The following is a 10,826-nucleotide window of genomic DNA, read 5'->3' on the forward strand; positions in this document are numbered from 1 at the left end:
CTCTCTCTGGACCCCTCTCATCCCTGCGTGGATTCATGTGAGTGACTTCCCCTCCCAGCCGGCCGGGCTGTGTGTCGGGGTGTGGACAGAACACCGCTTCTGGGTCTGGATGGTTTCTCTGCTTGCCTCTGCTTTATAGTTTGGGAAAACGTCTCGCTTTAATTGCATGCTCGATTTTCCTCTGCTCTCTGAATCCACCACGTGTGCATTTCCCTTACATTAGATCTACCAACTGTGGGCTTTCTCTACCTCTAGACCTCTTCCCTGTGTAATTACTCTAAACTCGGGGTAACTATGGGTATTGCACTCTTTACCAGGTACTGACGATTAAAAGGATCACGAAAGAAATCTGTTGCTTGGAAAAGAACAGGGGTGTGGAGGTTTCAAGGTCACCCCCCCCCCCACCATAGCCTAAGTGTTTTCAGTACTTGGTCCCCAGCTGGCGGCAGTTTGGGAGATGGAGCCTTGCTAGAGGAAGATGTTGGTGGGGGCGGGCTTTGGAGTGTGCCCTTGCCAAAGCTGGCGCATTCCTGCTGCTTCCACCCTGCTGCTGGTGGGTGAACGTGTGAGTTTGGTTGCCTGCTTGGGCACACATTATCCACCATGATGAACTAACTCCCCCTTGAATCTGTAAGTCAGAAACCAACATTTGCCTCCCGTAAGCTGCTTCTGGTCAGGTTTTTTTTTTCCTCCCAGTAACAAGAAGTAAGTGCTACCACTGAGCATACTAAATATGTTCAGTGCCATGCGCTGAATTTGGAAACACATTTGCGCAGGGGCTGTGCCAATCTCCTCTGTGTTGCTCCAGTTTTAGTCTATGTGATGCCAAGTGAGCACTGGAAATCTGCTTTCATGTGTGTGGGAGAGTGAAATGGGGTCTCACATAGCCCAGGCTGGCCTCAGATTCCCTATGTAGCTGAAGCTGGCCTTGAACTCCTGATTCTTCAGCCTCGACCTCCAAAGTGTTGAGATTACAGGCATGCCCCAACAGAGCTGGCACTTTTTTTTTTTTTTTGAGTCGGGGTCTCCCTCTGTAGTCGAGACTGGCTTTAAAGTTATGGTAAGTCTTTCCTGCCTCAACCTCTTGAGTGCTAGGAATACAGTGTAAGCCACCATGCTTGGCTTGTAGTTGCTGTGTTTCCAACATGCCCATCAAAAGCGGTGTTGAAATTTAAGCCTCACTGTGAGACACTCAGAGAGTAGATACTTAGATACTTCTTACATCAACCCTGGCATTTGGAGGTATAACATCAGTAACTAACCAAGCTTTAATGAAGCTGTATCAATCAGTGGGATGCCCCTCCTTTATAAGAAAGGGAGGAAGCACTTGAGCTAGGACATGCTTTCTCAATAATAGATGCCCTGCACCATCTCAGACTACAGAGAGTCCCCTACAAGCAAGCAGGTCCTCACCAGATGTGACCACCCAATCTTGACCTTCCAAACCTCCAAAACTGTGAGCCAAAGAAAGCTGCATGTCTTTATGGTTTTTCTTTTCTATTTTTTGTTTGTTTGTTTGTTTGCTTTCTTGCTTGCTTGTTTGTTTGTTTGCTTGTTTGTTTGTTTGTTTGTTTGTTTGTTTAAAATAGCATCTTGCTCTACCCCAGGCTGACCTAGAATTAGTCTCAGGCTGGCTTCAAACTCAAAGCAATCACGAGTGCTGGGATTAAAGGTGTGCACCAACATGCTGTTAAATCTACGATGCAAAGAAGAGACCACCGAATCAAATATTTGGTCAAATTGAAGCAAATTATATTGTGCACCCGGAAGCTGGCCAGCTGGCCATCTCACCCAAAGGCGGGGCTTAGGAGAGCAGCCTCGAGCACAAGAGAAGGCAGGTTTTTATAATTCATAAACTGTAAGATTGAGAGATTTCCAATAGGGAACTTGGCAAGCAAAATACAGAAGCAATTAGCAGTTCACAATTACTTGACATAACATCTTGGGAGAGGCAAGGCATTGTCAGAGTGGGGAGTAACTCGGGTTCCAGGAAGGTCCAGGGGTGGGGAATTCCAGGCAGGTTAGCAAGGTACAGTTAGACCAAACAGAAACGTAAGTTTTATAGTAAGCAGAAATGAAACTGATCTTGATTTAAAAACAAAATGGCTCTTAAATCTTAGATGGAGTCAGACTGGTTCATCAATGCCCAGCAAGCCTTATGTTTTTAGTTTTTTTGGGGGGGAGGAGAGGGGGTCTCACTGTAGCCCAGGATGGCTTTGAAATCACAGTGATCCTTCTACTTCAGCCTCCCAGGTGCCGAGAGCTATGCACCACCACACCCAGGTAAGCTTTATTCTTTTTTAATTCTTCCTTTATTTACTTTATTCATTTGAGAGAGATAAAAGCAGAAATACAGAGAGAGAATGGACATGCCAGGGCCCTCAGCCGCTGCAGATGAACTCCAGATGAATGTGCCACCCTGCGCATCTGGCTTACGTGGGTTCTGGGGAATTGAACCTAGGGCTTTTGGCTTTGCAGGCAAGTGCCTTACCCAGTAAGCTATCTCTCCAGCCCTATAATTTGGTTTTTGATTTTATAAGGAGTCCCAGTTAAGGAGGTTGTCTTAAGTTTCAGAAGAGTGTTTGGAGTTTGGAAATTTTCATGTGTGGGGACGATTAAAGACTATGTAGACTTTTAAAGTTGGACTGAATGTATTTTGCACCATGAGATAGCCATTAACTAGGAGTGAAGTACGGTTTGAGAGTAAAATGCCCCCCCTAGGGGCTGGAGAGATGGCTTAGCGGTTAATCGCTTGCCTGTGAAGCCTAAGGACCCCGGTTCGAGGCTCAGTTCCCCAGGTCCCACGTTAGCCAGATGCACAAGGGGGCGCACGCGTCTGGAGTTCGTTTGCAGAGGCTGGAAGCCCTGGCGCGCCCATTCTCTCTCTCTCCCTCTATCTGTCTTTCTCTCTGTGTCTGTCGCTCTCAAATAAATAAATAAATAATTTAAAAAAAAAATGCCCCCCCTAGACCATGGATTCATGTGTTTGGACACTTGGTCCCCAGCTGGTGACACCGTGTGAGAAAAGGTTGTGGGCCTTTAAGAAGTGGAAGCTTGCTGGAGGAAGTAGGTCCCTGGGGACAGGATGTGAGGTTTCATAGCCGACCTCACTCTTTGTTCATCTTCTCACTTCCTGTTTCTGGCTGCAATGTGATAAGTCAGCTTGCCATACCTTGCCCTCAAAACAATAAGCCAAAATGAAGCCTTTCCTTCCTTAAATTGCTTCTGCTTAGGCATTTGCCCATAGAAATGAGAAAGTAACTAATAGAGAGACCAAAATGCAAATTACAGACAAAACGAAGCACAATACACAAAAATCTCACTGCGTTTCAGCCCAGCATGGTGGTGCACGCCTTTAATCCCAGCACTCGGGAGGCAGAAGTAGGAGAGTCACTATGAGTTCAAGACCGGGCTGAGACTGCATAGTAGAGTCCAGGTCAGCCTGGGCTAGAGCAAGACCCTACCTAGAAAAAAGCAATTAAAAAGTCTTATGGTAAGGAATAGTCTGAGATATCGTTCAGTACTGTCCTCTCCAGAAATTTAAGAGGCGCTCAAATTATGTGGTCCCTGACTTGTACCAGTATCTAAAGCAATAAATTGCACTGTCTTTAATAATTAGAGAAATCGAACTATGGGCTGATTATTTAATTAGGGTAAGTTGTTAATTTTCATGTGTGATAATTTTATTGTGGTTAAGTAGGAAATGTCCATTTTCAAAAAGACTACGTAATAAAGTACAGAAGAATGCAGTATTATTCTGAATTAAATTTCCAAGTAAAAAGTCATTTCTATGGGAATGATTCTACAGGACTGGTTGACTGATTAGACGTATATGGCTAGGGAGAGGTGGAATGTTGCAGGTCCCAAACCGAAATTATTTTGGGTTATCTATTGTCCCCTTAACACTCACTCACTGCACTCTTCTGTGTTTGACATAATGGCTTTTTGACCAATAGGTGAAACCTTTCGGGAATGTATTAACTGAACTGACCACTGATTTTCACCAACCCCAAAGCTAAGGATATCATCAGCTAGCCTCTGAGACAGACGACAGAGACTCCCCCACTTCAGGGCAACTTGCTACCTAATGTTCCCACTGATATCTTTGAAAAAATCTTTGATTTGTGATTTTCCTTTGCTCTGTGACTGTAAAAAATTTCAAGGAACCATTTCCATGTTGAAACATGGTATTTAGGACAACTTGAATCTGTGTTCCTGGGCCACAGCCACTCAAACTCAAGAATAAACTATCTCAGCCAGGTGTGGTGCCACATGCCTTTAATCCCAACACTCAGGAGGCAAAGGTAGGAATCATTGTGAGTTCAAGGCCACCCTGAGAATACAGAGTGAAATTCTAGGTCAGCCTGGACCAGAGTGAGACCCTACCTCAAAAAAAAAAAAAAAAAAAGCTATCTCTTACTCCTTTGGAGATGAAAGTATTTTGTCTCAATGTTATTATAAAATATTTTACAAAAGAAAGCAAATATTCAAGAAGATGACAATTCTTAAGTCTGTGGTGGGCGTATGAGTATTTATTACAGGTAGTAACATAATTTTTTTTTAATTTTTTTTATTATTTGAGAGATAAAGAAAATGTGTATATGGGTACACTAGGGCCTCCTACCACTGCAAATGAACTCCAGATGCATGTGCCACTTATACACCTGGCTTTATGTGGGCACTGGGGAATTGAAACTGACCTGGTAGGCTTTGCAAGCAAGTGCTTTTAACCACTGGGCCATCTTCCCAGCCCAGCAATTTTTGTTTTGTATTTGGAGTCCAGGTCTTCTGTGTAACCCAAGCCATCCTGATCTCAGGACCCTCTTGCGACAGCCTCCCCTAGTGCTTAATTACAGTCCTGTGCCACCACGCCCAGCTAGTTTTCACAGAAATAAACCATTTTAAATAAACAAAAATGCCTTCAATTTGGCCTAAGTTTTTTAACAATCAGGGAGCTAGAGACTATAAACACACAGTTTTTTAACATTATAGGTTTATTTTAAACCCGATTTCCATTCCCTTTAATTCAACAAAGTAAGGTACCACTAAACCAGTAATAGGTAAATAACAGTCATGGGTACTTCTCCATAAGGTTTTTTGTTACAGCACCCAGCCTTTGCAAGGTTTTTGCGTGTGTCGGCGGGGGTGGGGGTTATGTGTGGAGTGTGAATGTGCACGTGTGATGTATGCATGCAGATAAGTGCACCCTACCTGCTGAGCCATCTCCCCAGCCTCAGTAAGGCATTTTAAATATATATAGGAGTGTGCACACACAGAAGAAAGAGAGACAATTGGCTCACCAGGGCCTCGGCCACTGCAATTGAACTCCAGATGCCTGCGCCACCTAGTGGGCATGTGCAACCTTGCAGTTGCCTCATCTTTGTGCATCTGGCTTACCTGGGATCTAGAAAGTCTAATCTGGGTCCTTAGGCTTCGCAGGCAAGTGCCTTAACTGCTAAGCTGTGTCTCCAGCCCACAGTAAGGCTTTTTTGACACACTTCCTAGTGCATGGCTTCATAAAAAAGATAAAGCTCTCTGCCAGTCAGACGACCCTCAGTGATTTGCTTAGCAGAGCTGGAAGACTTAATTGAGCTGCAAGCTAATAATTCATTAAAAGCAATTTGCAGCAAAGATGACTCTAGGATATTTTTAGAAAACGAGGCAGCGTTCGAGGAAGTGATTGGCATAGCCATAACAAAAGCACTTCTACGTTTACTTACATATTTATGTAATCAAATTTTCCCAGTGCTTATGTCTACAAAGATGAAAAATAAGATGAAAATCGATGGTGAGCCTTCTCTCATTTTAGCAGTGAGTAGCAACTAAAGCACAAAAACATGAACTAATTATGGGGGAAGGGGGCAGGAAGCACCTTCCATCTTACTAAGAGACACGTTTCAGGCTGGAGAGATGGCTTAGCGGTTAAGGCGTTTGCCTGCAAAGCCAAAGGATCGTGGTTCAATTCTCCAGGAACCACACAAGCCAGATGCACAAGGGGGTGCATGCATCTGGAGTTCATTTGCAGTGGCTGGAGGCCTTGGCATGCCCATTCTCTCTCCCTCACTCTCTCTCTCTCTCAAATAAATAAATAAAATATATTTTTAAAAAAAGAAATGTGTTTCATGGGCTAGGGAGATGGCTCATATAGTTAAACAAATGTCTTTCAGGGCTTGGTGGATCATGCCTATAATTCTAGCACTTGGGAGGCTGAGCTAGGATTGTTTTGAATTTGAGAGCAGCCTGGGCTATGTGAGACAATATTTCAAAAAAATAAAAGTGCCAGCCATGGCAGGCAATGCCTTTAATCCCAGCACTGGAGAGGCAGAGGTAGGAGGATCTACATGAGTTCAAAGCCAGCCTGAGACCACATAGTGAATTCCAGGTCAGCCTGGACTAAAGTGAGACCCTACTTCAGACAAAAAAAAAAGTAAATAAATAAATAAAAAATACCTACAAGTAGACATAAAAATAAAACCAAAAGATTTAAAAGATAAAAATAAAATAAGACTTTTATTGTCTAACTACTCTTTGTATTTGATCAAAATATAAATTATAAGCCAGGTGTGGTGGCGCACACCTTTAGTCCCAGCACTCAGGAGGCAGAGGTAGGTGATCCCACCATGAGTTCAAGGCCACCCTGAGACTACATAGTGAATTCCAGGTCAGCCTGAGCTAGAGTGAGACACTGCCTCGAAAAAAAAAAAAAAAATGGCATGAAGATAACAAAATCTAGAACTATTTTTGAAATATTACAGGCCAAATCTGGTCTAGAGAGATGGCTTGGGCTGGAGAGATGGCTTAGTGGTTAAGCGCTTGCCTGTGAAGCCTAAGGACCCTGGTTTGAGGTTCGATTCCCCAGGACTCACGTTAGCCAGATGCACAAGGGGACACAGGTGTCTGGAGTTTGTATGCAGTGGCTGGAGGCCCTGGTGTGCCCATTCTCTCTCTCTCCCTCTTTCTCTGTCTGTCACTCTCATATAAATAAATAATAAACACAAAACAAATTTTAAATAAATAAATAAAAGCCAAATCTGGTGGGTGGTGCTGCTCCAAGGTGGAGGACTTGCCCAGCACACAGTCTGGCTAGGATACGTCCCCAGGGGCCAGGTGCTTTCCCAGGTTCCAGGAAAGGGAGTAGCCCCATCTACATTTCTAGGAAAAGGGAACTCTTGTGACCTTTCTGGCCTCCAAAAAGGTGGTGGCTTCAAAGACTCCTTCAGGGAAAAAGATAAGGAAAAACCAGATTTCCCCTTAAAGGAGCAAGGACAATTGTCACTTTTAGCCACTTTAGTCTACTATCAGGTCCCTTCTATCCCTAAACTGCTTCAGGACCACATAAGCTCAAAGCTAGCCTGGGCTACACAGTGAGACTCTGCCTCAAAAAAATATTAAGCCTGGCGAGGTGGCGCACGCCTTTAATCCCAGCACTTGGGAGGCAGAGGTAGGAGGATCGAATGAGTTCTAGGCCACCCTAAGAATACAGAGTGAACTCCAGGTCAGCCTGGGCTAGCCTGAGACCCTACCTCGAAAACAAAAAAAAATTAAATATGACATAATCATATAACTCTTAAGAATAAAAATTGAGGGGGCTGAAAAGATGGCTCAGCAGTTAAAGGCACTTGCTTGCAAAGCCTGACAGTCTGGGTTTGATTCTCCAGTACCCATGTGAAGCCAGATGCACAAAGTGTCTGGAGTTCATTCTCAGTGGCACTGGGCCATGGCATGCCCATTCTCTCTCTTTTTCTCTCTCTCTCCTTAGGAATAAATATAATTTTTTAAACTATATTAAAAAAAACTGATAAACTTGACTTCATGAAAATTGAAAAGTGCTATGTGGAGACATGTGGATCAGTAGTTCAAGGTCACCCTCAACTACATACATTCAAGACTAGCCTGGGATATATGTAATCCTGTATGAAAAACAAAAACAAGCCGGGCATGGTGGCGCACACCTTTGATCTCAGCACTCTAGGGAGGCAGAGGTAGGAGGATCACCGTGAGTTTGAGGCCACCCTGAGACTACATAGTGAATTCCAGGTCAGCCTGAGCTACAGTGAGACCCTACATCAAAAAACAAAAACAAAACCAGACAAAAAAATAAAATAAAAAGAGCTGCAGAGACGGTTCAGTGGAAAACCTTGCTGTGAAAGTGTGAGCAGCTAAGTTCTGGGTCCTCTGCTCATGCCGCCGTTTTCCCTGCCATTGTGGAGCGTCCCCTCAAGCCTGGAAGCCAAAATAAACCTCTTTTTTCCCACAAGCTGCTCTTGGTTGCGTGATTTCAACCAGCAATGTGAACCTGACTATACCACCAATAAATAAAGAAATTAATAAAACAATTAAAACAGAAAAAAAAAAAGACTAGCCACATCACTAAACAAGAAGCATTAGTCAGGCTGGACAGATTGCCTAGTGGTTAAGGCACCTGCCTGCAAAGCCAAAGGACCCAGGTTCAATTCCTCAGGACCCACGTAAGCCAGATGCACAAGGTGGCACATGCGTCTGGAGTTTGTTTGCAGTGGCTACAGGCCCTGGCGTGCCCATTCTTTCCCTCCCCGCTCCCGCCTCTTTCTATCTCTCAAATAAATAAATAATTAATGAAAATTAAAACAAAAAAAGGTGCATTAGTCTCCTTGGGCTGTGATAACAGAATGTCATAGACTGAATGGCTTAAACAGAAATATTCCTCGTATATGTGAACATTGGCAAATCTGAGGCTAAAGTAATGGCATTCTTTTTTTTTAAATTTATTTATTTAATTTATTTATTTTTTTAATTTATTTATTTGAGAGCGACAGACACAGAGAGAAAGACAGATAGAGGGAGAGAGAGAGGATGGGCGCGCCAGGGCTTCCAGCCTCTGCAGACAAACTCCAGATGCGTGCGCCCCCTTGTGCATCTGGCTAACGTGGGACCTGGGGAACCGAGCCTCGAACCGGGGTCCTTAGGCTTCACAGGCAAGTGCTTAACCGCTAAGCCATCTCTCCAGCCCAGTAATGGCATTCTTGGTGAGAACCTTCTATCTGGGCTGAGAAAGTCTTACTTACTGTGACCTCACAAGAGGATGAGAGAGACTCCACCCTCATGATCTCATTAAAACCGAATTACTTCTGCAATGCCCTATTTCCATATACTGCCACATTGGGGGAACTGGGTGTCATCTAATGAGGATCAGGGGAATTAGCTTCAACACTTACTAGAAAGGCGGGTGCACAATTCGCTCTGTAGCAGAAGGCATCCATTAGCAAACAACCACATGAAGAGACGCACGTGTGTTATCAGGCTGCAGATGTAGCTCAGTGCACAAACTTCCTGCTTAATATGCATGAAGCCCTGAATTCCATCCCCTGCACCACTTAAACCAGGTGTGGTTGTGCACACTTGTAATCCCAGCACTTGGGAGGTGGAGGCAGGAGGATCAGAAGTTCACTGTCAATGTCAGCTACATAGAAAGTTTGAAACCAGCTTGACTTACATAAGACCCTTGTCAAAGGAAAAAAACAACAAAAAAAAACAAAAAACAGAGAGAGATGCTCAACATCACCTGCAAGTATTAAAATCACAGGGAGATACCACCACCAAAATAGACTTCAAATTGACACCGGAAGAAGTGGAGAGATGGCTTAGCAGTTAAGGCATTTGCCTGCAAAGCCTAAGGACCCAGGTTCGATTCCCTAGTACCCATGTAAAGCCAGATGCACAAGGTAGTGCATGTGTCTGGAGTTCATTTGCAGTGGCTAGAACCCTGGCACACCCATTCTTTCTCTCTATCTGCCTCTCTGTCAAATAAATAAATATTTTTTTTTAAAAAAAAATTGATAATGGAGCCTGGTGGACATGATGGTGGACACCTTTAATCTCAGTACTTGGGATACAGGGTTGGAAGTTTGAGGCCAGTCTGGGACTACAGAGTGAGTTCTAGGTCAGCCTGGGCTGGAGTGAGACCCTACCTTGCAAAAAACAACAATAAAAAATTAACAGCAGGGGTTGGAGAGATAGCTCAACAGTTAAAGAAGCTTGCTTGCAAAGCCTGATGGCCCAGGTCCAATACCCCAGTACCTATGTAATGCCAGATACACAAAATGGCATATGCATCTGGAGCTCATTTGCAGTGCATTCCTAGGGGTGCATTCCTTTCTCCCTCCCTCCCTCTCTCTCTCTCTCTCTCTCTCTCTCTCTCTCTCTCTCTCTCTCTCTCTTTCTCTCTTTGTAAATAAGCAAATAAATAATTGACAACTCTGGGGCTGAGGATGGAACTCATTTGGTAGAGTGCTTGGCTCATATGCATTAAACCCTAGGTTCAGTCTTCAGTACCACATAGACTAGGTGTGGGGATGCATGCCTGTACTTCCAGCACTTGGGAAGTGGATGCAGGAGAATCAGAAGTTCAGGGTCACCCTTGACTATATGGCAAGTTTGAGGCCACCCTGGGTTATATGAGAGCCTGCCTAAAAAAAAATAATAATAATAATAACACGCGGGCTGGAGAGATGGCTCAGCTGTTAAAGGCACTTGCTTGCAAAGCCTGACAGCTTGGGTTCAAATCCCCAGCACTCACGTACAAAGTGGTACATGCATTTGGAGTTTGCAGTGCTAGGGGCTCTGGTGTGCCCACATTCATCTCTCTCTCTCTCTCTCTCTCTCTCTCCCTCTCTCTCTCTGTCTCTCGAATAAATAAATAAAATATTAAAACAACTTGATGACATTAAAAATGAGCAAGGATTTAAATCAATTGGAATTGAAATCCTCATATGGTATTGGCAAGAATGTGAATTATACCACTACTTTGCCACTTTGCAAATATAATTTGTCAAGGACTGGGGATGTAG

At 44.0% G+C, this 10,826-nt stretch overlaps 1 non-coding gene across 1 annotated transcript; it reads right to left on the minus strand.

Moving 5' to 3' along the window:
• Positions 1-729: 729 nt before the first annotated feature.
• Positions 730-837, minus strand: LOC123464246. The gene has a single exon (XR_006639477.1). It is a non-coding gene; the product is annotated as a U6 spliceosomal RNA (small nuclear RNA).
• Between the last annotated feature and the right edge of the window lie 9,989 nt (positions 838-10,826).

Source organism: Jaculus jaculus, chromosome 10 (genome assembly GCF_020740685.1).
Source record: "Jaculus jaculus isolate mJacJac1 chromosome 10, mJacJac1.mat.Y.cur, whole genome shotgun sequence".
In the NCBI taxonomy this organism is placed as follows: Eukaryota; Metazoa; Chordata; class Mammalia; order Rodentia; family Dipodidae; genus Jaculus; species Jaculus jaculus.